The sequence below is a fragment of the Pseudophryne corroboree genome, unplaced genomic scaffold, assembly GCF_028390025.1.
Source record: "Pseudophryne corroboree isolate aPseCor3 unplaced genomic scaffold, aPseCor3.hap2 scaffold_149, whole genome shotgun sequence".
NCBI classification, from domain to species: Eukaryota; Metazoa; Chordata; class Amphibia; order Anura; family Myobatrachidae; genus Pseudophryne; species Pseudophryne corroboree.
Genome location: NW_026968120.1, coordinates 301241 through 328521, shown reverse-complemented (window position 1 = coordinate 328521; position 27281 = coordinate 301241). Strand labels below are relative to the sequence as shown.

Genomic DNA, 27281 nt, shown 5'->3' with positions numbered 1-27281 from the left:
CAGCATGACGCCTCCCTTCTTGACCATGCTGTAATTGCAGTAACACTGCAGTTCAGCGTGATCATAAAAAATGGTGTAGGCTCCTGCTGGTGCAGACTGTATGTGCGCGCAGGAAGCCGCCACCATTTTTGTGATCACAGCGGCTGAATGTGATGTCATACAGCCGCTGTGACCACGCCCCCTGTGTCTCCTCCGTTGCAGACCCCATTTTGAAGCCTTGCCCCCGCACCGCTCCATCCCTGACTTGGAAATGGAGTGTTGCTGACCCACCTCTCCCCCCCTTCCCCGCCCCGATTGACAGGCAGAGGCGATCACATTCTCTGCGGGGTGCCGCAGAAAATGCAGGCACATGCGTATGCTCTTAGCAATTTTTGCAGTTGGATCGCTTATTGTGATTGCAATCCAACCTGAATCAGGCCCTATTACCTATCACAATGCGCTGCGGGCAGTACAAAATTGGGTTAATATAGGAGAAAAACCCCCAGACCTGTGCTCCTTAACTGTACCTGGTGGCTAGTGGAGCGGCTGCCCAGTAATCAGTGTCCACCGCAGTGCGCACACGGCCCACCCCCTACGGCCTCGCTCCCCTTCATCAGCGGCCTCGTGATCCGGAAGGGTGGTGTGTGTGTGACTGACCTTAGGATGAAACCGGAGCCTCCGCTGCAGTGACCCAGCAACCAGGGCACGGGAGTATACAGCGCCGCTGGGAGTGATGAAGCTGCAGTAAAGATGTCTATTAGACCTAGCCTGCTGCAGCCCTTGTAGATTCTCATAAAACAAGTTCTTCTTTTCTTGTCAAAATTAATAGCTAAGAATAGGCTGCCTGAGGCAGGCCCCTGTTAATTGGCCTGCTACTGAAGGCACCAACTACAAACTGAGCTCCCTGTTCATGGAAGCGGGGTTATAGAGGAGAATGCACTGAGCTTCTTGGGAACAGTCAAAAGCTTTGAGCCGGTTGGTGCCTCAGATCAAGATCCTACTCTACACCCCAATGTGAATCCTTGTGGAGTCCAGTGTACCCCACAGAAGAAATGAATGTGTCACACCCATTGGCAGCAACCTTAGAATAGCTGCTGACGGGCACAATTGAGAAAGGAAGGGGGGGGGACATTTGAATCCAGCACATAGATGCAATTCAAATATGTAATTTGTACCTTCCTATTTTAAAATATAATGGATGAACCTCACCCTGTGAGAACAATCTTCATGATCAAGAGATCTAATATGTAAAATAAGTATGAGTTGGGATAGGGCTGGGGAGGGTGGCAGCTCGGGCAGCCCCTCCCCCGTCAAGTTAAGGAGATTCAACTGAGGAAGCACAAGGGAACTCTCGTCTGGGGACAACAACTGCAGGGAGACCACATCTTTTCAGATGAACATGGGAGGGCGGAAGGCTGCCTAATACTGAAGCACCATCAAATATCAAACCATATCCAACAACTAGTACAAGCATTCCTGGGGGAAGGTCTGCAGCAGAAGGATTTGCATACGGTGATGTCATCCAAGCAGTGGGCCAAAGTTGGCTGGAACCCTCATCTGCATATAAAAAGAGAAAAGGGGCATGCAGGGCATGGCGGCCTTTTGCAGTGCTTGGATGACCCCTAGTTCGCATTAAACACCCCCACCCTCCTTTGGTGTGGGGCTCATGTTGGCCATGCCCCATCCCCTGAAGCATTCATGCTGATTCGGATTCCATAGAGAAAAGGGGCATGCAGGGCATGGCGGCCTTTTGCAGTGCTTGGATGACCCCTAGTTTGCATTAAACACCCCCACCCTCCTTTGGTGTGGGGCTCATGTTGGCCATGCCCCATCCCCTGAAGCATTCAAGCTGATTTCTTGCAGCAGCTGGGCACTGTAACATATAAAGAGCTGCGCGTTGCTGCCATTTTTACTCGTGCATTGAAGAGAGAGCGGAGAGGACGTGGCTATGTTCTCTCAGTGGAAATCTCAATATCAGTGCTCAGTATCAGTGGTTACTTATTGCTGCTCAGTAATACTAGTAGTGTGTCTCTCCTGCTCAGTGTCAGTTCTCAGTAGTATCCTCATCAGTGCTCAGTATCACTGCTCATTGTCTTGTGCTGCATTGTGGTGCTCAGCATACTACAGTACATTACTAATAGTCCAGTGCTGCATCTTGCTGCTCAGTGTCAGTTCTAGTATCCTCATCAGTGCTCACTATCACTGCTCATTGCATTGTGGTGTTCTGTATACTACAGTAACATAGTAATATAGTATATATAGAGGAGCGGGTTCGGTTCTCCGAGAACCGAATTCCCGACGAACTCCACGTGGTTTACACTGGTCCGAGGCAGGCTCGGTTGTTCCCGCCTGACTCGGAAAACCTGAACAAGGGAAAATGTCTTCATCCCGCTGTCGGATTCTCGCGAGATTCGGATTCCATATAAAGAGCTGCGCGTTGCCGCCATTTTTACTCGTGCATTGAAGAGAGAGCGGAGAGGACGTGGCTATGTTCTCTCAGTGGAAATCTCAATATCAGTGCCCAGTATCAGTGGTTACTTATTGCTGCTCAGTAATACTAGTAGTGTGTCTCTCCTGCTCAGTGTCAGTTCTCTGTAGTATCCTCATCAGTGCTCAGTATCACTGCTCATTGTCTTGTGCTGCATTGTGGTGCTCAGCATACAACAGTACATTACTATTAGTCCAGTGCTGCATCTTGCTGCTCATGTTGGCTATGCCCCAGCCCCTGAAGCATTCAAGCTGATTTCTTGCAGCAGCTGGGCACTGTAACAGCTCCAGAGCTGCTCTGTAAGGCAAGTAAAAGGGTGTTGGCCCTGCAGCACTACCTGTAGTTTGCATTGTGCGTTGGAAGGCACAAAGTAAGCAGACAGGAGAAGTCAGGAGAGTGCACAAGGGCATAGAAGGCAGGGGCTCAAGAAAAGAGAAGTGGAAACAGACAGCAAACTAGGCTGGAGAGAGACCTGAGACAAAGAGATCTGAATTATACGAGTAGCCGATCAGAGGAAACACAAATTATGCAGTCAAGTGTCCCACATTTGGGGAAATCGTAGGAGCAGCACACCCAGAGTGCAATGGGTGAGCCTTGCCCTGGTAGAAGCACCTTCCTGATCATAGTATCTCACTTGGCAGGTAAGTAGGAGTTGGGCTTGAGCTGGGGAGGGTCGCTGCTCGGATACCCCCCTGTCAAGTGAAGGAGATCCAACTGAGGCAGCACAAGGAAACTCTCGAAAAAAAACAAGGCTAGAGGAAGATCTGAGACACAGAAATCTGACTTTTACCAGAGCTGACCAGAGGAAAGTACAAACACAGTCCCCCACTACCACAAATAATGCAGTCGAGTTTCCCACATTTGGGGAAATCACAGGGGTCAGCATACCCAGAATGCAATGAATGAACCTCACCCTGGGAGAACAATCTTCATGACCATGGTATCTCCTATGCAAAATAAGTATGATTTGGGATAGGGCTGGGGAGGGCCGCTGCTCAGGCACATCTCTGTCAAGTAAAGGAGATTCAACTGAGGCAGCACAAGGGAACTCTCATCTGGGGACAACAACTGCAGGGAGAACACATATTTTCAGATGAACATGGGAGAGCAGAAGGCTGCCTAATGCACCCCAAACAACAAACCAAATGCAACAACTAGTACAAGCATTCCTGGGGGAAGGTCTGCAGAAGACGGATTTGCATACGGTGATGTCATCCAAGCAGTGGGCCAAAGTTGGCTGGAACCCTCATCTGCATATGAAAAGAGAAAAGGGGTATGCAGGGCATGGCGGCCTTTTGCGGCGCTTGGATGACCCTTAGTTCGCATTAAACACCTCCACCCTCCGTCGGTGTGGGGCTCATGTTGGCTATGCCCCAGCCCCTGAAGCATTCAAGCTGATTTCTTGCAGCAGCTGGGCACTGTAACAGCTCCAGAGCTGCTCTGAAAGGCAAGTAAAAGGGTGTGGGCCCTGCAGCACTACCTGTAGTTTGCATTGTGCGTTGGAAGGCACAAAGTAAGCAGACAGGAGAAGTCAGGAGAGTGCACAAGGGCATAGAAGGCAGCGGCTCAAGAAAAGAGAAGTGGAAACAGACAGCAAACTAGGCTGGAGAGAGACCTGAGACAAAGAGATCTGAATTATACGAGTAGCCGACTAGAGGAAACACAAATTATGCAGTCAAGTGTCCCACATTTGGGGAAATCGTAGGAGCAGCACACCCAGAGTGCAATGGGTGAGCCTTGCCCTGGGAGAAGCACCTTCATGATCATAGTATCTCACCTGGCAGGTAAGTAGGAGTTGGGCTAGAGATGGGGAGGGTCGCTGCTCGGGCACCCCCCTGTCAAGTGAAGGAGATCCAACTGAGGCAGCACAAGGAAACTCTCGAAAAAAGAACAAGGCTAGAGGAAGATCTGAGACAAAGAAATCTGTCTTTTACCAGAGCTGACCAGAGGAAAGCACAAACACAGTCCCCCACTACCACAATTAATGCAGTCGAGTTTCCCACATTTGGGGAAATCACAGGGGTCAGCATACCCAGAATGCAATGAATGAACCTCACCCTGGGAGAACAATCTTCATGACCATGGAAACTCCTATGCAAAATAAGTATGATTTGGGATAGGGCTGGGGAGGGCCGCTGCTCAGGCACATCTCTGTCAAGTAAAGGAGATTCAACTGAGGCAGCACAAGGGAACTCTCATCTGGGGACAACAACTGCAGGGAGAACACATATTTTCAGATGAACATGGGAGGGCAGAAGGCTGCCTAATACTGAAGCACCCCCAAACAACAAACCAAATGTAACAACTAGTAAAAGCATTCCTGGGAGAAGGTCTGCAGAAGACGGATTTGCATACGGTGATGTCATCCAAGCAGTGGGCCAAAGTTGGCTGGAACCCTCATCTGCATATGAAAAGAGAAAAGGGTTATGCAGGGCATGGCGGCCTTTTGCGGTGCTTGGATGACCCCTAGTTCGCATTAAATACCTCCACCCTCCTTCGGTGTGGGGCTCATGTTGGCTATGCCCCAGCCCCTGAAGCATTCAAGCTGATTTCTTGCAGCAGCTGGGCACTGTAACAGCTCCAGAGCTGCTCTGTACGGCAAGTAAAAGGGTGTGGGCCCTGCAGCACTACCTGTAGTTCGCATTGTGCGTTGGAAGGCACAAAGTAAGCAGACGGGAGAAGTCAGGATAGTGCGCAAGGGCATAGAAGGGAGCGGCTCAAGAAAACAGAAGTGGAAACAGACAGCAAACTAGGCTGGAGAGAGACCTGAGACAAAGAGATCTGAATTATACGAGAGCCGACCAGGGGAAACACAAATTATGCAGTCAAGTTTCCCACATTTGGGGAAATCGCAGGAGCAGCACACCCAGAGTGCAATGGGTGAGCCTTGCCCTGGGAGAAGCACCTTCATGATCATAGTATCTCACCTGGCAGGTATGTAGGAGTTGGGCTAGAGCTGGGGAGGGTCGCTGCTCGGGTACCCCCCTGTCAAGTGAAGGAGATCAAACTGAGGCAGCACAATGGAACTCTCGAAAGAAGAACAAGGCTAGAGGAAGATCTGAGACAAAGAAATCTGACTTTTACCAGAGCTGACAAGAGGAAAACACAAACACAGTGCCCCACTACCACAAATAATGCAGTTGAGTTTCCCACATTTGGGGAAATCACAGGGGTCAGCATACCCAGAATGCAATGAATGAACCTCACCCTGGGAGAACAATCTTTATGACCATGGTATCTCCTATGCAAAATAAGTATGATTTGAGATAGGGCTGGGGAGGGCCGCTGCTCAGGCACATCTCTGTCAAGTAAAGGAGATTCAACTGAGGCAGCACAAGGGAACTCTCATCTGGGGACAACAACTGCCGGGAGAACACATATTTTCAGATGAACATGGGAGGGCAGAAGGCTGCCTAATACTGAAGCACGCCCAAACAACAAACCAAATGCAACAACTAGTACAAGCATTCCTGGGAGAAGGTCTGCAGAAGACGGATTTACATACGGTGATGTCATCCAAGCAGTGGGCCAAAGTTGGCTGGAACCCTCATCTGCATATGTTGAAGATACAATTTGTGAATTGCATTTAATACTATCTCCCTTTCCTGGGGAGAAGATGGTAGGGCCGATTTGAAAAACCGGCGAGGAGGCACCTCTTCGAATTTCAGCTTGTAACCCTGAGAAACAATTTCTATTGCCTAGGGATCCACCTGCGAATGAACCCAGATGTGGCTGAAAACTCGAAGACGTGCCCTCAACTGGGCGGACTCCTTTAGCGGAGCCCCAGCGTCATGCGGTGGATTTTGTAGAGGCCGGGGAGGACTTCTGTTCCTGGGAACTAGCTGTGTTGTGCAGCTTCTTCCCTCTGCCCTTACCTCTGGCAAGAAAGGACGCACCTCGTACTTTCTTGTTTCTCTGTGATCGAAAGGACTGCATTTGATAATGTGGTGCTTTCTTAGGCTGTGAGGGAATATAAGGCAAAAAATTTGATTTACCAGCTGTAGCTGTGGAGACTAGGTCCGAGAGACCTTTCCCAAACAATTCCTCACCCCTGTAAGGTAAAACCTCCATATGCCTTTTTGAGTCGGCATCACCTGTCCATTGCCGGGTCCATAGGACTCGTCTAGCAGAAATCGACATAGCGTTTATTCTAGAACCCAGTAGACTAATGTCACTTTGAGCATCTCTCATATATAGGACAGCATCTTTTATATGCCCTATGGTCAATAACATAGCATCCTTATCTAGGGTCTCAATCTCTGCTGATAAGGTATCTGTCCATGCTGCCACCGCGCTACAACCCCGGCCGACGCAATTGCCGGTCTGAGTAAGGTACCAGAATGTGTGTAAATGGACTTTAGGGTAACCTCCTGCTTGCGGTCAGCAGGGTCCCTGATGGTAGCCGTATCCTGGGATGGCAGCGCTACCTTTTTGGATAAGCGTGTCAATGCTTTATCCACCCTAGGGGAGGATTCCCACCGTATCCTGTCCATTGGCGGGAAAGGATATGCCATAAGAATCCTTTTGGGAATCTGCAGCTTTTTGTCTGGAGATTCCCAAGCTTTTTCACATAATTCGTTCAACTCATGTGAGGGGGGAAAGGTTATCTCAGGTTTCTTTCCCTTATACATGTGTACCCTCGTGTCAGGGACAGGGGACTCTGTGATGTGCAAAACATCTTTTATTGCAATAATCATATATCGAATACATTTAGCCAATTTTGGCTGTAACTTTGCATCATCGTAGTCGACACTGGAGTCAGAATCTGTGTCGGTATCTGTGTCAACTATTTGGGATAGTGGGCGCTTTTGAGACCCCGAAGGTCCCTGCGACATAGGGACAGGCATGGGTTGACTCCCTGACTGTTCCCTAGCTTCAGCTTTGTCTAATCTCTTGTGTAATAAGTTTACATTAGCACTTAAAACATTCCACATATCCATCCAGTCAGGTGTCGGCGTTGTCGATGGAGACACCACATTAATTTGCTCCTGCTCCTCTCTAGGAGAGCCTTCTACCTCAGACATGTCGACACACGTGTACCGACACACCATACACTCAGGGAATCCTCTTATCTGAGGACAGTTCCCCAACAAGGCCCTTTGGAGAGACAGAGAGAGAGAGTATGCCAGCACACACCCCAGCGCTATATGACCCAGGAAAAAAACACAATAATTTTATGTTTACCCAGTAGCGCTGTATTTCCATATATATATGCGCCTAATTATGTGCCCCCCTCTTCTTTAAGACCCTCTTTCTACCGTGGTATAAGCAGGGGAGAGTCCGTGGAGCTTCCCCTCAGCGGTGCTGTGGAGAAAATGGCGCTGGTGAGTGCTGAGGGAGAAGCCCCACCCCCTCAGCGACGGGCTTCTGTCCCGCTCAAATATAGTAAAAAAATGGCGGGGGCTCTTATATATATATACAGTGCCTAGCTGCATATATATTTATTTTGCCATAGAGAGGTCTATATTGCTGCCCAGGGCGTCCCCCCTGCGCCCTTCACCCTTACACTGACTGCCGTGTGTGAGGTGTATTGGAGCAATGGAGCACAGCTTTACTGCTGTGCGTTACCTCAGTGAAGATCATGAAGTCTTCCGCCGCCTCTGAAGTCTTCTTTTCTTCTCATACTCACCCGGCTTCTATCTTCCGGCTCTGCGAGGGGGACGGCGGCGCGGCTCTGGGACGGACGGCGAGGGTGAGACCTGCGTACCGATCCCTCTGGAGCTAATGCTGTACAGTAGCCTAAGAAGCAGAGCCTATCAACTCACAGAAGTAGGTGTGCATCTCTCCCCTCCGCCCCTCGATGCAGGGAGTCTGTTGCCAGCAGGCTCCCTGAAAATAAAAAAATCTAACAAATATACTTTCTGTCAGGAAACTCAGGAGAGCTCCCTGAAAAGCACCCAGTCTCCTCTGGGCACAGTAGTAAACTGAGGTCTGGAGGAGGGGCATAGAGGGAGGAGCCAGTGCACACCCAGATCTAAAGTCTTTCTTAAAGTGCCCATGTCTCCTGCGGAGCCCGTCTATCCTTACGGAGTCCCCAGCATCCTCTAGGACGTAAGAGAAAAATTATGCTGGCAGAAAAATCCAATTGAGTGATTAAACAGCTCCAGAGCTGCTCTGTAAGGCAAGTAAAAGGGTGTGGGCCCTGCAGCACTACCTGTAGTTTGCATTGTGCATTGGAAGCCTAGTTTGCTGTCTGTTTCCACTTCTTTTTTCTTGAGCCCCTCCCGTCTATACCCTTGTGCACTATCCTGACTTCTCCTCCCGTCTGCTTACTTTGTGCCTTCCAATGCACAATGCAAACTACAGGTAGTGCTGCAGGGCCCACACCCTTTTACTTGCCTTATAGAGCAGCTCTTGAGCTGTTACAGTGCCCAGCTGCTGCAAGAAATCAGCGTGAATGCTTCAGGGGCTGGGGCATGGCCAACATGAGCCCCACACCGAAGGAGGGTGGGGGTGTTTAATGCGAACTAGGGGTCTCGCACAATGCGAACTACAGGTAGTGCTGCAGGGCCCACACCCTTTTACTTGCCTTACAGAGCAGCTCTGGAGCTGTTACAGTGCCCAGCTGCTGCAAGAAATCAGCTTGAATCCTTCAGGGGCTGGGGCATAGCCAACATGAGCCCCACACCGACGGAGGGTGGAGGTGTTTAATGCGAACTAGGGGTCATCCAAGTGCCGCAAAAGGCCGCCATGCCCTGCACGCCCCTTTTCTCTTTTCATATGCAGACGAGGGTTGAAGCCAACTTTGACCCACTGCTTGGATGACATCGCCATATGCAAATCCATCTGCTGCAGGCCTTCCCCCAGGAATGCTTGCACTAGTTGTTGCATTTGGTTTGTTGTTTGGGGGTGCTTCAGTATTAGGCAGCCTTCTGCCCTCCCATGTTCATCTGAAAATATGTGTTCTCCCTGCAGTTGTTGTCCCCAGATGAGAGTTCCCTTGTGCTGCCTCAGTTGAATCTCCTTTACTTGACAGAGATGTGCCTGAGCAGCGGCCCTCCCCAGCCCTATCCCAAATCATACTTATTTTGCATAGGAGATACCATGGTCATGAAGACTGTTCTCCCAGGGTGCGGTTCATTCATTGCATTCTGGGTATGCTCACCCCTGTGATTTCCCCAAATGTGGGAAACTCGACTGCATTATTTAATGCGAACTAGGGGTCATCCAAGCACCGCAAAAGGCCGCCATGCCCTGCATACCCCTTTTCTCTTTTCATAAGCAGACGAGGTTTGAAGCCAACTTTGACCCACTGCTTGGATGACATCACTTGCTGCCTTTCCAATGAAGCAAGTTTAATTTAATAATAGGTGAAAAACCATCCCTACAAAGGTGTTAATCAGATACTTGGCTTTGTGGACACTTTTCAGAGCACAAATTTGTTAGCATAAAAATAAAGCCAGAAAATGAAGAGCTGTTTAATCACTCAATTGGATTTTTCTGCCAGCATATTTCTTTTTCTCTGCAACCCACTGCTAAATTGTGCTTCCTAGCTGTTTTTATAAAATCACTGAATCAAATCTAACTCTGATTACATCAGAGAAGGCCAGGTACCCTACACCATAACAGGGGGTTTGAAATTTTGACTTGTCTACTTAAAGATCACCAAAATCTGATAACAAGGTCAATTACGTCCCTGGGTGGGATTGAACCACCAACCTTTTGATTAATAGCTGAACACACTAACCGATTGCGCCACAGAGACACTTTGCGAAAAGTCCATACTGACAAAGACTAATAAGCATTCATCTAGAACGTTTCCTAGAAAAACTTTAAAAAGTCAATAATCTGGAGAGTTTTTGTAAGATGTTTCTTCCAGCAACCAATGAAGAAACACATTGGTACTTTCGCATGATGAGTGAGTGCTTCAGGATCTCTTGCACTTACATGTGCAGCAGAGTACTGCAATGGAAGCATGCTGGGCACATAACCCAGAGGTAGGCAGATTGAAACTATCCTTTGCTATATGCATTTTTTTTTTTGTTCATTAAAGTAATCCAAAACTGGGATTGATATTTTAGCTTTTATTTTTACTTAAAGTACAATAACTTTTACCATTTTAATTTGTTTTAATAGTATATTGACAGTATTGTTTTCTTTCAAAAATCCAATTAATTTTCTTTACCCGATTATTAAAATGGTAATTGACAAAAACAAACTACATTGTCACCAGAAGAGCAATACAAAATGTACAAGGGATATATTAAAATCATCTTTCCAGCTTGAATTTCAATGATGCATTGGGGCAACGATTTTGTGAGAAACATCTTCACCCTTAAATAAAGATTTTCTTAATTCCTTACCTGTGTGCTAATTAGATATCACCTTGTTTTCACATTAAACAGACTTCCACATGAGAAAGCAGCAAGGATGCAGTGGCGTTAATGTTTCCTGGTGTCAACCTGTATTATTTCAGTAGATATTGAAATGAGGATGCATCTTGCTGCCTTTCCAATGAAGCAAGTTTAATTTAGTAATAGGTGAAAAACCATCCCTACAAATATGTTAATCAGATACTTGGCTTTGTGGACACTTTTCAGAGAACAAATTCGTTAGCATAAAAATAAAGCCAGAAAATGAAGAGCTGTTTAATCACTCAATTGGATTTTTCTGCCAGCATATTTCTTTTTCTCTGCAACCCACTGCTAAATTGTGCTTCCTAGCTGTTTTTTTTATAAAATCACTTATTCAAATCTAACTCTGATTACATCAGAGTAGGCCAGGTACCCTACACCATAAGAAGGGGGTTTGAAATTTTGACTTGTCTACTTAAAGATCACCAAAATCTGATAACAAGGTCAATTACATCCCTGTGTGGGATTGAACCACCAACCCTTTGATTAATAACCAAACACACTAACAGATTGCGCCACAGAGACACTTTACAAACGTACATACTGACAAAGGCTAATAAGCATTCATCTAGAACGTTTCCTAGAAAAACTTTAAAAAGTCAATAATCTGGAGAGTTTTTGTAAGATGTTTCTTCCATCAACCAACGAAGAAACACATTGGTACTTTCCCATGATGAGTGAGTGCTTCAGGAGCTCTTGCACTTACATGTGCAGCAGAGTACTGCAATGGAAAAATGCTGGGCCCATAACCCAGAGGTAGGCAGATTGAAACTATCCTCTGCTATATGCATTTTTTTTTGTTAATTAAAGTAATCCAAAACTGGGATTGATATTTTTGCTCTTTTATTTTTACTTAAAGTACAATAACTTTTACCATTTTAATTTGTTTTAATAGTATATTGACAGTATTGTTTTCTTTCAAAAATCCACTTAATTTTCTTTACCCTATTATTAAAATGGTAATTGACAAAAACAAACTACATTGTCACCAGAAGAGCAATACAAAATGTACAAGTGATATATTAAAATCATCTTTCCAGCTTGAATTTCAATGATGCATTGGGGCAACGATTTTGTGAGAAACACCTTCACCCTTAAATAAAGATTTTCTTAATTCCTTACCTGTGTGCTAATTAGATATCACCTTGTTTTCACATTAAACAGACTTTCACATGCGAAAACAGCAAATATGCAGTGGCGTTAATGTTTCCTGGTGTCAACCTGTATTATTTCCGTAGATATTGAAAAGAGGATGCATCTTGCTGCCTTTCCAATGAAGCAAGTTTAATTTAGTAATAGGTGAAAAACCATCCCTACAAAGATGTTAATCAGATACTTGGCTTTGTGGACACTTTTCAGAGAACAAATTTGTAATCATAAAAATAAAGCCAGAAAATGAAGAGCTGTTTAATCACTCAATTGGATTTTTCTGCCAGCATTTTTCTTTTTCTCTGCAACCCACTGCTAAATTGTGCTTCCTAGCTGTTTTTTTATAAAATCACTTAATCAAATCTAACTCTGATTACATCAGAGAAGGCCAGGTACCCTATACCATAAGAGGGGGTTTGCAATTTTGACTTGTCTACTTTAATATCACCAAAATCTGATCACAAGGTCAATTACGTCCCTGGGTGGGATTGAACCACCAACCTTTTGATAAATAGCTGAACACACTAACCGATTGCGCCACAGAGACACTTTGCAAAAAGCACATACTGACAAAGACTAATAAGCATTCATCTAGAACGTTTCCTAGAAAAACTTTAAAAAGTCAATAATCTGGAGAGTTTTTGTAAGATGTTTCTTCCAGCAACCAATGAAGAAACACATTGGTACTTTCGCATGATGAGTGAGTGCTTCAGGATCTCTTGCACTTACATGTGCAGCAGAGTACTGCAATGGAAGCATGCTGGGCCCATAACCCAGAGGTAGGCAGATTGAAACTATCCTTTGCTATATGAATTTTTTTTTTGTTCATTAAAGTAATCCAAAACTGGGATTGATATTTTAGCTTTTATTTTTACTTAAAGTACAATAACTTTTACCATTTTAATTTGTTTTAATAGTATATTGACAGTATTGTTTTCTTTCAAAAATCCACTTAATTTTCTTTACCTATTATTAAAATGGTAATTGACAAAAACAAACTACATTGTCACCATAAGAGCAATACAAAATGTACAAGTGATATATTAAAATCATCTTTCCAGCTTGAATTTCAATGATGCATTGGGGCAACGATTTTGTGAGAAACATCTTCACCCTTAAATAAAGATTTTCTTAATTCCTTACCTGTGTGCTAATTAGATATCACCTTGTTTTCACATTAAACAGACTTCCACATGCGAAAGCAGCAAGGATGCAGTGGCGTTAATGTTTCCTGGTGTCAACCTGTATTATTTCAGTAGATATTGAAATGAGGATGCATCTTGCTGCCTTTCCAATGAAGCAAGTTTAATTTAGTAATAGGTGAAAAACCATCCCTACAAATATGTTAATCAGATACTTGGCTTTGTGGACACTTTTCAGAGAACAAATTAGTTAGCATAAAAATAAAGCCAGAAAATGAAGAGCTGTTTAATCACTCAATTGGATTTTTCTGCCAGCATATTTCTTTTTCTCTGCAACCCACTGCCAAATTGTGCTTCCTAGCTGTTTTTATAAAATCACTGAATCAAATCTAACTCTGATTACATCAGAGAAGGCCAGGTACCCTACACCATAACAGGGGGTTTGAAATTTTGACTTGTCTACTTAAAGATCACCAAAATCTGATAACAAGGTCAATTAAGTCCCTGGGTGGGATTGAATAACCAACCTTTTGGTTAATAGCCTTACACACTAACTGATTGCGCCACAGCTACACTTTGCAAAAGTACATACTGACAAAGGCTAATAAGCATTCATCTAGAACGATTCCTAGAAACATTTTAAAAAGTCAATAATGTGGAGAGTTTTTGTAAGATGTTTCTTCCATCAACCAATGAAGAAACACATTGGTACTTTCCCATGATAAGTGAGTGCTTCAGGACCTCTTGCACTTACATGTGCAGCAGAGTACTGTAATGGAAGCATGCTGGGTCCATAACCCAGAGGTAGGCAGATTGAAACTATCCTCTGCTATATGCATTTTTTTTTGTTAATTAAAGTAATCCAAAACTGGGATTGATATTTTTGCTCTTTTATTTTTACTTAAAGTACAATAACTTTTACCATTTTAATTTGTTTTAATAGTATATTGACAGTATTGTTTTCTTTCAAAAATCCACTTAATTTTCTTTACCCGATTATTAAAATGGTAATTGACAAAAACAAACTACATTGTCACCAGAAGAGCAATACAAAATGTACAAGTGATATATTAAAATCATCTTTCCAGCTTGAATTTCAATGATGCATTGGGGCAACGATTTTGTGAGAAACATCTTCACCCTTAAATAAAGATTTTCTTAATTCCTTACCTGTGTGCTAATTAGATATCACCTTGTTTTCATATTAAACAGACTTCCACATGCGAAAGCAGCAAGGATGCAGTGGCGTTAATGTTTCCTGGTGTCAACCTGTATTATTTCAGTAGACATTGAAATGAAGATGCATCTTGCTGCCTTTCCAATGAAGCAAGTTTAATTTAGTAATAGGTGAAAAACCATCCCTACAAAGGTGTTAATCAGAGACTTGGCTTTGTGGACACTTTTCAGAGAACAAATTTGTTAGTATAAAAATAAAGCCAGAAAATGAAGAGCTGTTTAATCACTCAATTGGATTTTTCTGCCAGCATATTTCTTTTTCTCTGCAACCCACTGCTAAATTGTTCTTCCTAGCTGTTTTTATAAAATCACTGAATCAAATCTAACTCTGATTACATTAGAGAAGGCCAGGTACCCTACACCATAATAGGGGGTTTGAAATTTTGACTTGTCTACTTAAAGATCACCAAAATCTGATAACAAGGTCAATTAAGTCCCTTGGTGGGATTGAATCACCAACCTTTTGGTTAATAGCCTTACACACTAACTGATTGCGCCACAGCGACACTTTGCAAAAGAACATACTGACAAAGGCTAATAAGCATTCATCTAGAACGATTCCTAGAAACATTTTAAAAAGTCAATAATGTGGAGAGTTTTTGTAAGATGTTTCTTCCATCAACCAATGAAGAAACACATTGGTACTTTCCCATGATGAGTGAGTGCTTCAGGATCTCTTGCACTTACATGTGCAGCAGAGTACTGTAATGGAAGCATGCTGGGTCCATAACCCAGAGGTAGGCAGATTGAAACTATCCTCTGCTATATGCATTTTTTTTGTTAATTAAAGTAATCCAAAACTGGGATTGATATTTTTGCTCTTTTATTTTTACTTAAAGTACAATAACTTTTACCATTTTAATTTGTTTTAATAGTATATTGACAGTATTGTTTTCTTTCAAAAATCCTATTAATTTTCTTTACCCGATTATTAAAATGGTAATTGACAAAAACAAACTACATTGTCACCAGAAGAGCAATACAAAATGTACAAGTGATATATTAAAATCATCTTTCCAGCTTGAATTTCAATGATGCATTGGGGCAACGATTTTGTGAGAAACATCTTCACCCTTAAATAAAGATGTTCTTAATTCCTTACCTGTGTGCTAATTAGATATCACCTTGTTTTCACATTAAACAGACTTCCACATGAGAAAACAGCAAAGATGCAGTGGCGTTAATGTTTCCTGGTGTCAACCTGTATTATTTCCGTAGATATTGAAATGAGGATGCATCTTGCTGCCTTTCCAATGAAGCAAGTTTAATTTAGTAATAGGTGAAAAACCATCCCTACAAAGATGTTAATCAGATACTTGGCTTTGTGGACACTTTTCAGAGAACAAATTTGTTATAAAAATAAAGCCAGAAAATGAAGAGCTGTTTAATCACTCAATTGGATTTTTCTGCCAGCATTTTTCTTTTTCTCTGCAACCCACTGCTAAATTGTGCTTCCTAGCTGTTTTTTTATAAAATCACTTAATGAAATCTAACTCTGATTACATCAGAGAAGGCCAGGTACCCTACACCATAAGAGGGGGTTTGCAATTTTGACTTGTCTACTTAAATATTACCAAAATCTGATCACAAGGTCAATTACGTCCCTGGATGGGATTGAACCACCAACCTTTTGATTAATAGCTGAACACACTAACCGATTGCGCCACAGAGACACTTTGCGAAAAGTACATACTGACAAAGACTAATAAGCATTCATCTAGAACGTTTCCTAGAAAAACTTTAAAAAGTCAATAATCTGGAGAGTTTTTGTAAGATGTTTCTTCCAGCAACCAATGAAGAAACACATTGGTACTTTCGCATGATGAGTGAGTGCTTCAGGATCTCTTGCACTTACATGTGCAGCAGAGTACTGCAATGGAAGCATGCTGGGCCCATAACCCAGAGGTAGGCAGATTGATACTATCCTTTGCTATATGCATTTTTTTTTTGTTCATTAAAGTAATCCAAAACTGGGATTGATATTTTAGCTTTTATTTTTACTTAAAGTACAATAACTTTTACCATTTTAATTTGTTTTAATAGTATATTGACAGTATTGTTTTCTTTCAAAAATCCAATTAATTTTCTTTACCCGATTATTAAAATGGTAATTGACAAAAACAAACTACATTGTCACCAGAAGAGCAATACAAAATGTACAAGTGATATATTAAAATCATCTTTCCAGCTTGAATTTCAATGATGCATTGGGGCAACGATTTTGTGAGAAACATCTTCACCCTTAAATAAAGATTTTCTTAATTCCTTACCTGTGTGCTAATTAGATATCACCTTGTTTTCACATTAAACAGACTTCCACATGAGAAAGCAGCAATGATGCAGTGGCGTTAATGTTTCCTGGTGTCAACCTGTATTATTTCAGTAGATATTGAAATGAGGATGCATCTTGCTGCCTTTCCAATGAAGCAAGTTTAATTTAGTAATAGGTGAAAAACCATCCCTACAAATATGTTAATCAGATACTTGGCTTTGTGGACACTTTTCAGAGAACAAATTCGTTAGCATAAAAATAAAGCCAGAAAACGAAGAGCTGTTTAATCACTCAATTGGATTTTTCTGCCAGCATATTTCTTTTTCTCTGCAACCCACTGCTAAATTGTGCTTCCTAGCTGTTTTTTTTATAAAATCACTTATTCAAATCTAACTCTGATTACATCAGAGTAGGCCAGGTACCCTACACCATAAGAAGGGGGTTTGAAATTTTGACTTGTCTACTTAAAGATCACCAAAATCTGATAACAAGGTCAATTACATCCCTGGGTGGGATTGAACCACCAACCCTTTGATTAATAACCAAACACACTAACAGATTGCGCCACAGAGACACTTTACAAACGTACATACTGACAAAGGCTAATAAGCATTCATCTAGAACGTTTCCTAGAAAAACTTTAAAAAGTCAATAATCTGGAGAGTTTTTGTAAGATGTTTCTTCCATCAACCAACGAAGAAACACATTGGTACTTTCCCATGATGAGTGAGTGCTTCAGGATCTCTTGCACTTACATGTGCAGCAGAGTACTGCAATGGAAAAATGCTGGGCCCATAACCCAGAGGTAGGGAGATTGAAACTATCCTCTGCTATATGCATTTTTTTTTGTTAATTAAAGTAATCCAAAACTGGGATTGATATTTTTGCTCTTTTATTTTTACTTAAAGTACAATAACTTTTACCATTTTAATTTGTTTTAATAGTATATTGACAGTATTGTTTTCTTTCCAAAATCCACTTAATTTTCTTTACCCTATTATTAAAATGGTAATTGACAAAAACAAACGACATTGTCACCAGAAGAGCAATACAAAATGTACAAGTGACATATTAAAATCATCTTTCCAGCTTGAATTTCAATGATGCATTGGGGCAACGATTTTGTGAGAAACACCTTCACCCTTAAATAAAGATTTTCTTAATTCCTTACCTGTGTGCTAATTAGATATCACCTTGTTTTCACATTAAACAGACTTCCACATGCGAAAGCAGCAAGGATGCAGTGGCGTTAATGTTTCCTGGTGTCAACCTGTATTATTTCAGTAGACATTGAAATGAGGATGCATCTTGCTGCCTTTCCAATGAAGCAAGTTTAATTTAGTAATAGGTGAAAAACCATCCCTACAAAGGTGTTAATCAGAGACTTGGCTTTGTGGACACTTTTCAGAGAACAAATTTGTTAGCATAAAAATAAAGCCAGAAAATGAAGAGCTGTTTAATCACTCAATTGGATTTTTTTTGCCAGCATATTTCTTTTTCTCTGCAACCCACTGCTAAATTGTGCTTCCTAGCTGTTTTTATAAAATCACTGAATCAAATCTAACTCTGATTACAATCAGAGAAGGCCAGGTACCCTACACCATAACAGGGGGTTTGAAATTTTGACTTGTCTACTTAAAGATCACCAAAATCTGATAACAAGGTCAATTACGTCCCTGGGTGGGATTGAACCACCAACCTTTTGGTTAATAACCATACACACTAACTGATTGCGCCACAGCGACACTTTGCAAAAGTACATACTGACAAAGGCTAATAAGCATATATCTAGAACGTTTCCTAGAAACATTTTAAAAAGTCAATAATGTGGAGAGTTTTTGTAAGATGTTTCTTCCATCAACCAATGAAGAAACACATTGGTACTTTCCCATGATAAGTGAGTGCTTCAGGACCTCTTGCACTTACATGTGCAGCAGAGTACTGTAATGGAAGCATGCTGGGTCCATAACCCAGAGGTAGGCAGATTGAAACTATCCTTTGCTATATGCATTTTTTTTGTTAATTAAAGTAATCCAAAACTGGGATTGATATTTTTGCTCTTTTATTTTTACTTAAAGTACAATAACTTTTACCATTTTAATTTGTTTTAATAGTATATTGACAGTATTGTTTTCTTTCAAAAATCCAATTAATTTTCTTTACCCTATTATTAAAATGGTAATTGACAAAAACAAACTACATTGTCACCAGAAGAGCAATACAAAATGTACAAGTGATATATTAAAATCATCGTTCCAGCTTGAATTTCAATGATGCATTGGGGCAACGATTTTGTGAGAAACATCTTCACCCTTAAATAAAGATTTTCTTAATTCCTTACCTGTGTGCTAATTAGATATCACCTTGTTTTCACATTAAACAGACTTCCACATGAGAAAGCAGCAAGGATGCAGTGGCGTTAATGTTTCCTGGTGTCAACCTGTATTATTTCTGTAGATATTGAAATGAGGATGCATCTTGCTGCCTTTCCAATGAAGCAAGTTTAATTTAGTAATAGGTGAAAAACCATCCCTACAAAGGTGTTAATCAGAGACTTGGCTTTGTGGACACTTTTCAGAGAACAAATTTGTTAGCATAAAAATAAAGCCAGAAAATGAAGAGCTGTTTAATCACTCAATTGGATTTTTTTGCCAGCATATTTCTTTTTCTCTGCAACCCACTGCTAAATTGTGCTTCCTAGCTGTTTTTATAAAATCACTGAATCAAATCTAACTCTGATTACATCAGAGAAGGCCAGGTACCCTACACCATAAGAGGGGGTTTGAAATTTTGACTTGTCTACATAAAGATCACCAAAATCTGATAACAAGGTCAATTACGCCCCTGGGTGGGATTGAACCACCAACCTTTTGGTTAATAGCCTTACACACTAACTGATTGCGCCACAGCGACACTTTGCAAAAGCATATACTGAAAAAGGCTAATAAGCATTCATCTAGAACGTTTCCTAGAAACATTTTAAAAAGTCAATAATGTGGAGAGTTTTTGTAAGATGTTTCTTCCATCAACCAATGAAGAAACACATTGGTACTTTCCCATGATGAGTGAGTGCTTCAGGATCTCTTGCACATACATGTGCAGCAGAGTACTGTAATGGAAGCATGCTGGGTCCATAACCCAGAGGTAGGCAGATTGAAACTATCCTCTGCTATATGCATTTTTTTTGTTAATTAAAGTAATCCAAAACTGGGATTGACATTTTTGCTCTTTTATTTTTACTTAAAGTACAATAACTTTTACCATTTTAATTTGTTTTAATAGTATATTGACAGTATTGTTTTCTTTCAAAAATTCACTTAATTTTCTTTTCTGTGTGCTAATTAGATATCACCTTGTTTTCACATTAAATAGACTACCACATGAGAAAGCAGCAAGGATGCAGTGGCGTTAATGTTTCCTGGTGGTAGTGGGGGACTGTGTTTGTGCTTTCCTCTGGTCAGCTCTGGTAAAAGTCAGATTTCTTTGTCTCAGATCTTCCTCTAGCCTTGTTCTTCTTTCGAGAGTTCCCTTGTGCTGCCTCAGTTGGATCTCCTTCACTTGACAGGGGCGTACCCGAGCAGCGACCCTCCCCAGCACTAGCCCAACTCCTACTTACCTGCCAGGTGAGATACTATGATCATGAAGGTGCTTCTCCCAGGGCAAGGCTCACCCATTGCACTCTGGGTGTGCTGCTCCTGCGATTTCCCCAAATGTGGGAAACTTGACTGCATAATTTGTGTTTCCCCTGGTCGGCTCTCGTATAATTCAGATCTCTTTGTCTCAGGTCTCTCTCCAGCCTAGTTTGCTGTCTGTTTCCACTTCTCTTTTCTTAAACCGCTCCCTTCTATGCCCTTGCGCACCTTAATTAAATCTAACTCTGATTACGTCAGAGAAGGCCAGGTACCCTACACCATAAGAGGGGGTTTGAAATTTTGACTTGTCTACTTAAAGATCACCAAAATCTGATCACAAGGTCAATTACATCACTGGGTGGGAACCTTTTGGTTAATAGCCCATGTAAGTGCAAGAGATCCTGAAGCACTCACTCATCATGGGAAAGTACCAATGTGTTTCTTACAAAAATTCTCCAGATTATTGACTTTTTAAAGTTTTTCTAGGAAACGTTCTAGATGAATGCTTATTAGCCTTTGTCAGTATGTACTTTCGCAAAGTGTCGCTATGGCGCAATCAGTTAGTGTGTATGGCTATTAACCTAAAGGTTGGTGATTCAATCCCACCCAGGGACGTAATTGACCTTGTTATCAGATTTTGGTGATCTTTAAGTAGACAAGTCAAAATTTCAAACCCCCTCTTATGGTGTAGGGTACCCGGCCTTCTCTGATGTAATCAGAGTTAGATTTGATTAAGTGATTTTATAAAAAACAGCTAGGAAGCACAATTTAGCAGTGGGTTGCAGAGAAAAAAAATTATGCTGGCAGAAAAGTCCAATTGAGTGATTAAACAGCTCTTCATTTTCTGATTTTATGTTTATGCTAACAAATTTGCTCTCTGAAAAGTGTCCACAAAGCCAAGTCTCTGATTAACACCTTTAGTAGGAATGGTTTTTCACCTATTACTGAATTAAACTTGCTTCATTGGAAAGGCAGCAAGATGCATCCTCATTTCAATGTCTACTGAAATAATACAGGTTGACACCAGGAAACATAAACGTCACTGCATCCTTGCTGCTTCCTCAAGGGGAAGTCTGTTTAATGTGAAAACAAGGTGATATCTAATCAGCACACAGGTAAGGAATTAAGAAAATCTTTCTTTATGGGTGAAGATGTTTCTCACAAAATTGTTGCACCAAGGCATCATTGAAATTAAAGCTGGAAAGATGATTTTAATATATCACTTGTATATTTTGTACTGCTCTTCTGGTGACAATGTAGTTTGTTTTTGTCAATTACCATTTTAATAATAGGGTAAAGAAAATTAAGTGGATTTTTGAAAGAAAACAATACTGTCAATATACTATTAAAACAAATTAAAATGGTAAAAGTTATTGTACTTTAAGTAAAAATAAAAGAGCAAAAATATCAATCCCAGTTTTGGATTACTTTAATTAACAAAAAACAATGCATATAGCAGAGGATAGTTTCAATCTGCCTACCTCTGGGTTATGGACCCAGCATGCTTCCATTACAGTACTCTGCTGCACATGTAAGTGCAAGAGATCCTGAAGCACTCACTCATCATGGGAAAGTACCAATGTGTTTCTTCATTGGTTGATGGAAGAAACATCTTACAAAAACTCTCCAGATTATTGACTTTTTAAAGTTTTTCTAGGAAACGTTCTAGATGAATGCTTATTAGCCTTTGTCAGTATGTACTTTCGCAAAGTGTCTCTGAGGCACAAACAGTTAGCGTGTTCAGTTGTTAACCAAAAGGTTGGTGGTTCAATCCCACCTAGGGACGTAATTGACCTTGTTATCAGATTTTGGTGATCTTTAAGTAGACAAGTAAAAATTTCAAACCACCTCTTATGGTGTAGGGTACCTGGCCTTCTCTGATGTAATCAGAGTTAGATTTGATTAAGTGATTTTATAAAAAAAACAGCCACAAAGCACAATTTAGCAGTGGGTTGCAGAGAAAAAGAAATATGCTGGCAGAAAAATCCAATTGAGTGATTAAACAGCTCTTCATTTTCTGGCTTTATTTTTATGCTAACAAATTTGTGCTCTGAAAAGTGTCCACAAAGCCAAGTATCTGATTATCACCTTTGTAGGGATGGTTTTTCACCTATTATTAAATTAAACTTGCTTCATTGGAAAGGCAGCAAGTGATGTCATCCAAGCAGTGGGTCAAGGTTGGCTTCAAACCTCGTCTGCTTATGAAAAGAGAAAAGGGGTATGCAGGGCATGGCGGCCTTTTGCGGTGCTTGGATGACCCCTAGTTCGCATTAAATAATGCAGTCGAGTTTCCCACATTTGGGGAAATCACAGGGGTCAGCATACCCAGAATGCAATGAATGAACCGCACCCTGGGAGAACAGTCTTCATGACCATGGTATCTCCTATGCAAAATAAGTATGATTTGGGATAGGGCTGGGGAGGGCCGCTGCTCAGGCACATCTCTGTCAAGTAAAGGAGATTCAACTGAGGCAGCACAAGGGAACTCTCATCTGGGGACAACAACTGCAGGGAGAACACATATTTTCAGATGAACATGGGAGGGCAGAAGGCTGCCTAATACTGAAGCACCCCCAAACAACAAACCAAATGCAACAACTAGTGCAAGCATTCCTGGGGGAAGGCCTGCAGCAGATGGATTTGCATATGGCGATGTCATCCAAGCAGTGGGTCAAAGTTGGCTTCAACCCTCGTCTGCATATGAAAAGAGAAAAGGGGCGTGCAGGGCATGGCGGCCTTTTGCGGCACTTGGATGACCCCTAGTTCGCATTAAACACCTCCACCCTCCGTCGGTGTGGGGCTCATGTTGGCTATGCCCCAGCCCCTGAAGGATTCAAGCTGATTTCTTGCAGCAGCTGGGCACTGTAACAGCTCCAGAGCTGCTCTGTAATGCAAGTAAAAGGGTGTGGGCCCTGCAGCACTACCTGTAGTTCGCATTGTGCGAGACCCCTAGTTCGCATTAAACACCCCCACCCTCCTTCGGTGTGGGGCTCATGTTGGCCATGCCCCAGCCCCTGAAGCATTCACGCTGATTTCTTGCAGCAGCTGGGCACTGTAACAGCTCAAGAGCTGCTCTGTAAGGCAAGTAAAAGGGTGTGGGCCCTGCAGCACTACCTGTAGTTTGCATTGTGCATTGGAAGGCACAAAGTAAGCAGACGGGAGGAGAAGTCAGGATAGTGCACAAGGGTATAGACGGGAGGGGCTCAAGAAAAAAGAAGTGGAAACAGACAGCAAACTAGGCTTCCAATGCACAATGCAAACTACAGGTAGTGCTGCAGGGCCCACACCCTTTTACTTGCCTTACAGAGCAGCTCTGGAGCTGTTTAATCACTCAATTGGATTTTTCTGCCAGCATAATTTTTCTCTTACGTCCTAGAGGATGCTGGGGACTCCGTAAGGACCATGGGGGATAGACGGGCTCCGCAGGAGACATGGGCACTTTAAGAAAGACTTTAGATCTGGGTGTGCACTGGCTCCTCCCTCTATGCCCCTCCTCCAGACCTCAGTTTACTACTGTGCCCAGAGGAGACTGGGTGCTTTTCAGGAAGCTCTCCTGAGTTTCCTGACAGAAAGTATATTTGTTAGATTTTTTTATTTTCAGGGAGCCTGCTGGCAACAGACTCCCTGCATCGAGGGGCGGAGGGGAGAGATGCACACCTACTTCTGTGAGTTGATAGGCTCTGCTTCTTAGGCTACTGTACAGCATTAGCTCCAGAGGGATCGGTACGCAGGTCTCACCCTCGCCGTCCGTCCCAGAGCCGTGCCGCCGTCCCCCTCGCAGAGCCGGAAGATAGAAGCCGGGTGAGTATGAGAAGAAAAGAAGACTTCAGAGGCGGCGGAAGACTTCATGATCTTCACTGAGGTAACGCACAGCAGTAAAGCTGTGCTCCATTGCTCCCATACACCTCACACACGGCAGTCAGTGTAAGGGTGAAGGGCGCAGGGGGGACGCCCTGGGCAGCAATATAGACCTCTCTTTGGCAAAATAAATATATATGCAGCTAGGCACTGTATATATATATAAGAGCCCCCGCCATTTTTTTACTATATTTGAGCGGGACAGAAGCCCGTCGCTGAGGGGGTGGGGCTTCTCCCTCAGCACTCACCAGCGCCATTTTCTCCACAGCACCGCTGAGGGGAAGCTCCATGGACTCTCCCCTGCTTATACCACGGTAGAAAGAGGGTCTTAAAGAAGAGAGGGCACATAATTAGGCGCATATATATATGGAATCACAGCGCTACTGGGTAAACATAAAATGATTGTGTTTTTTTCCTGGGTCATATAGCGCTGGGGTGTGTGCTGGCATACTTTCTCTCTCTGTCTCTCCAAAGGGCCTTGTTGGGGAACTGTCCTCAGATAAGAGGATTCCCTGAGTGTATGGTGTGTCGGTACACGTGTGTCGACATGTCTGAGGTAGAAGGCTCTCCTAGAGAGGAGCAGGAGCAAATTAATGTGGTGTCTCCATCGACAACGCCGACACCTGACTGGATGGATATGTGGAATGTTTTAAGTGCTAATGTAAACTTATTACACAAGAGATTAGACAAAGCTGAAGCTAGGGAACAGTCAGGGAGTCAACCCATGCCTGTCCCTATGTCGCAGGGACCTTCGGGGTCTCAAAAGCGCCCACTATCCCAAATAGTTGACACAGATACCGACACGGATTCTGACTCCAGTGTCGACTACGATGATGCAAAGTTACAACCAAAATTGGCTAAATGTATTCGATATATGATTATTGCAATAAAAGATGTTTTGCACATCACAGAGTCCCCTGTCCCTGACACGAGGGTACACATGTATAAGGGAAAGAAACCTGAGATAACCTTTCCCCCCTCACATGAGTTGAACGAATTATGTGAAAAAGCTTGGGAATCTCCAGACAAAAAGCTGCAGATTCCCAAAAGGATTCTTATGGCGTATCCTTTCCCGCCAATGGACAGGATACGGTGGGAATCCTCCCCTAGGGTGGATAAAGCATTGACACGCTTATCCAAAAAGGTAGCGCTGCCATCCCAGGATACGGCTACCATCAGGGACCCTGCTGACCGCAAGCAGGAGGTTACCCTAAAGTCCATTTACACACATTCTGGTACCTTACTCAGACCGGCAATTGCGTCGGCCGAGGTTGTAGCGCGGTGGCAGCATGGACAGATACCTTATCAGCAGAGATTGAGACCCTAGATAAGGATGCTATGTTATTGACCATAGGGCATATAAAAGATGCTGTCCTATATATGAGAGATGCTCAAAGTGACATTAGTCTACTGGGTTCTAGAATAAACGCTATGTCGATTTCTGCTAGACGAGTCCTATGGACCCGGCAATGGACAGGTGATGCCGACTCAAAAAGGCATATGGAGGTTTTACCTTACAGGGGTGAGGAATTGTTTGGGGAAGGTCTCTCGGACCTTGTCTCCACAGCTACAGCTGGTAAATCAAATTTTTTGCCTTATATTCCCTCACAGCCTAAGAAAGCACCACATTATCAAATGCAGTCCTTTCGATCACAGAGAAACAAGAAAGTACGAGGTGCGTCCTTTCTTGCCAGAGGTAAGGGCAGAGGGAAGAAGCTGCACAACACAGCTAGTTCCCAGGAACAGAAGTCCTCCCCGGCCTCTACAAAATCCACCGCATGACGCTGGGGCTCCGCTAAAGGAGTCCGCCCAGTTGGGGGCACGTCTTCGAGTTTTCAGCCACATCTGGGTTCATTCGCAGGTGGATCCCTAGGCAATAGAAATTGTTTCTCAGGGTTGCAAGCTGAAATTCGAAGAGGTGCCTCCTCGCCGGTTTTTCAAATCGGCCCTACCATCTTCTCCCCAGGAAAGGGAGATAGTGTTAAATGCAATTCACAAATTGTATCTTCAACAGGTGGTGGTCAAGGTTCCCCTGCTTCAACAAGGAAAGGGAAATTATTCGACCCTGTTTGTAGTCCCAAAACCGGACGGTTTGGTCAGACCCATATTAAATTTAAAATCCCTGAACCTATACTTGAAAAGGTTCAAGTTCAAGATGGAATCGCTAAGAGCGGTCATCGCCAGCCTAGAAGGGGGGGATTTTATGATATCTCTGGACATAAAGGATGCATACCTTCATGTACTCATTTATCCACCTCATCAGGCGTACCTAAGATTTGCGGTACAGTATTGTCATTACCAATTTCAGACGTTGCCGTTTGGTCTCTCCAGAATTTTCTCCGAGAATTTTCACCAAGGTAATGACAGAAATTATGGTGCTCCTGCGAAAGCAAGGTGTCACAATTATCCCGTACTTGAACGATCTCCTCATAAAAGCGAGATCAAGAGAGCAGTTGCTGAACAGCGTATAACTTTCATTGAAGGTGTTACAGCAAAACGGCTGGATTCTCAATATCCCGAAGTCGCAGTTGGTTCCTACGACTCGTCTGACTTTGCTTGGGCATTATTCTGGATACGGACCAGAAAAGGGTTTATCTTCCGATAGAAAAGGCCCAGGAACTCATGACTCTGGTCAGGAACCTATTGAAACCAAAACAGGTGTCAGTGCATCACTGCACTCGAGTCCTGGGAATGATGGTGGCATCATACGAGGCCATTCCCTTCGGCAGGTTCCATGCGAGGATCTTGCAATGGGACCTACTGGACAAGTGGTCCGGGTCACATCTACAGATTCATCAGTTGATCACCCTGTCCCCCAGGGCCAGGGTATCTCTCCTGTGGTGGCTGCAGAGTGCTCACCTTCTAGAGGGCCGCAGGTTCGGCATTCAGGACTGGATCCTGGTGACCACGAACGCGAGCCTCCGAGGTTGGGGAGCAGCCACACAGGGAAGAAATTTCCAAGGTCTTTGGTCAAGTCAGGAGACTTGTCTTCACATCAACATCCTGGAGCTAAGGGCCATATACAACGCCCTATGTCAAGCGGAGACCTTACTTCGCGACCAACCAGTTCTGATCCAGTCAGACAACGTCACCGCAGTAGTTCATGTAAACCGCCAAGGCGGCACAAGGAGCAGAGTGGCGATGGCGGAAGCCACCAGAATTCTTCGCTGG

General features: G+C 43.1%; 7 non-coding genes and 2 pseudogenes across 7 annotated transcripts; 2 read left to right on the top strand and 7 right to left on the bottom strand.

The window, feature by feature from the left end:
• Positions 1 to 2952: 2952 nt before the first annotated feature.
• Positions 2953 to 3116, bottom strand: LOC134998538 (U1 spliceosomal RNA). Its single transcript, XR_010200752.1, has one exon. It is a non-coding gene; the product is annotated as a U1 spliceosomal RNA (small nuclear RNA).
• A 151-nt stretch (positions 3117 to 3267) lies between these two features.
• Positions 3268 to 3431, bottom strand: LOC134998962 (U1 spliceosomal RNA). The gene has a single exon (XR_010201123.1). It is a non-coding gene; the product is annotated as a U1 spliceosomal RNA (small nuclear RNA).
• A 664-nt stretch (positions 3432 to 4095) lies between these two features.
• Positions 4096 to 4259, bottom strand: LOC134998399 (U1 spliceosomal RNA). Its single transcript, XR_010200663.1, has one exon. It is a non-coding gene; the product is annotated as a U1 spliceosomal RNA (small nuclear RNA).
• Positions 4260 to 4411: 152 nt separating this feature from the next.
• Positions 4412 to 4575, bottom strand: LOC134998959 (U1 spliceosomal RNA). Its single transcript, XR_010201120.1, has one exon. It is a non-coding gene; the product is annotated as a U1 spliceosomal RNA (small nuclear RNA).
• Positions 4576 to 5246: 671 nt separating this feature from the next.
• LOC134998364 (U1 spliceosomal RNA) lies at positions 5247 to 5409 on the bottom strand. The gene has a single exon (XR_010200645.1). It is a non-coding gene; the product is annotated as a U1 spliceosomal RNA (small nuclear RNA).
• A 152-nt stretch (positions 5410 to 5561) lies between these two features.
• Positions 5562 to 5725, bottom strand: LOC134998928 (U1 spliceosomal RNA). The gene has a single exon (XR_010201090.1). It is a non-coding gene; the product is annotated as a U1 spliceosomal RNA (small nuclear RNA).
• Positions 5726 to 9486: 3761 nt separating this feature from the next.
• LOC134998599 (U1 spliceosomal RNA) lies at positions 9487 to 9665 on the top strand (annotated as a pseudogene).
• Positions 9666 to 20228: 10563 nt separating this feature from the next.
• LOC134999182 (U1 spliceosomal RNA) lies at positions 20229 to 20391 on the top strand. The gene has a single exon (XR_010201343.1). It is a non-coding gene; the product is annotated as a U1 spliceosomal RNA (small nuclear RNA).
• Positions 20392 to 22474: 2083 nt separating this feature from the next.
• LOC134998582 (U1 spliceosomal RNA) lies at positions 22475 to 22653 on the bottom strand (annotated as a pseudogene).
• Between the last annotated feature and the right edge of the window lie 4628 nt (positions 22654 to 27281).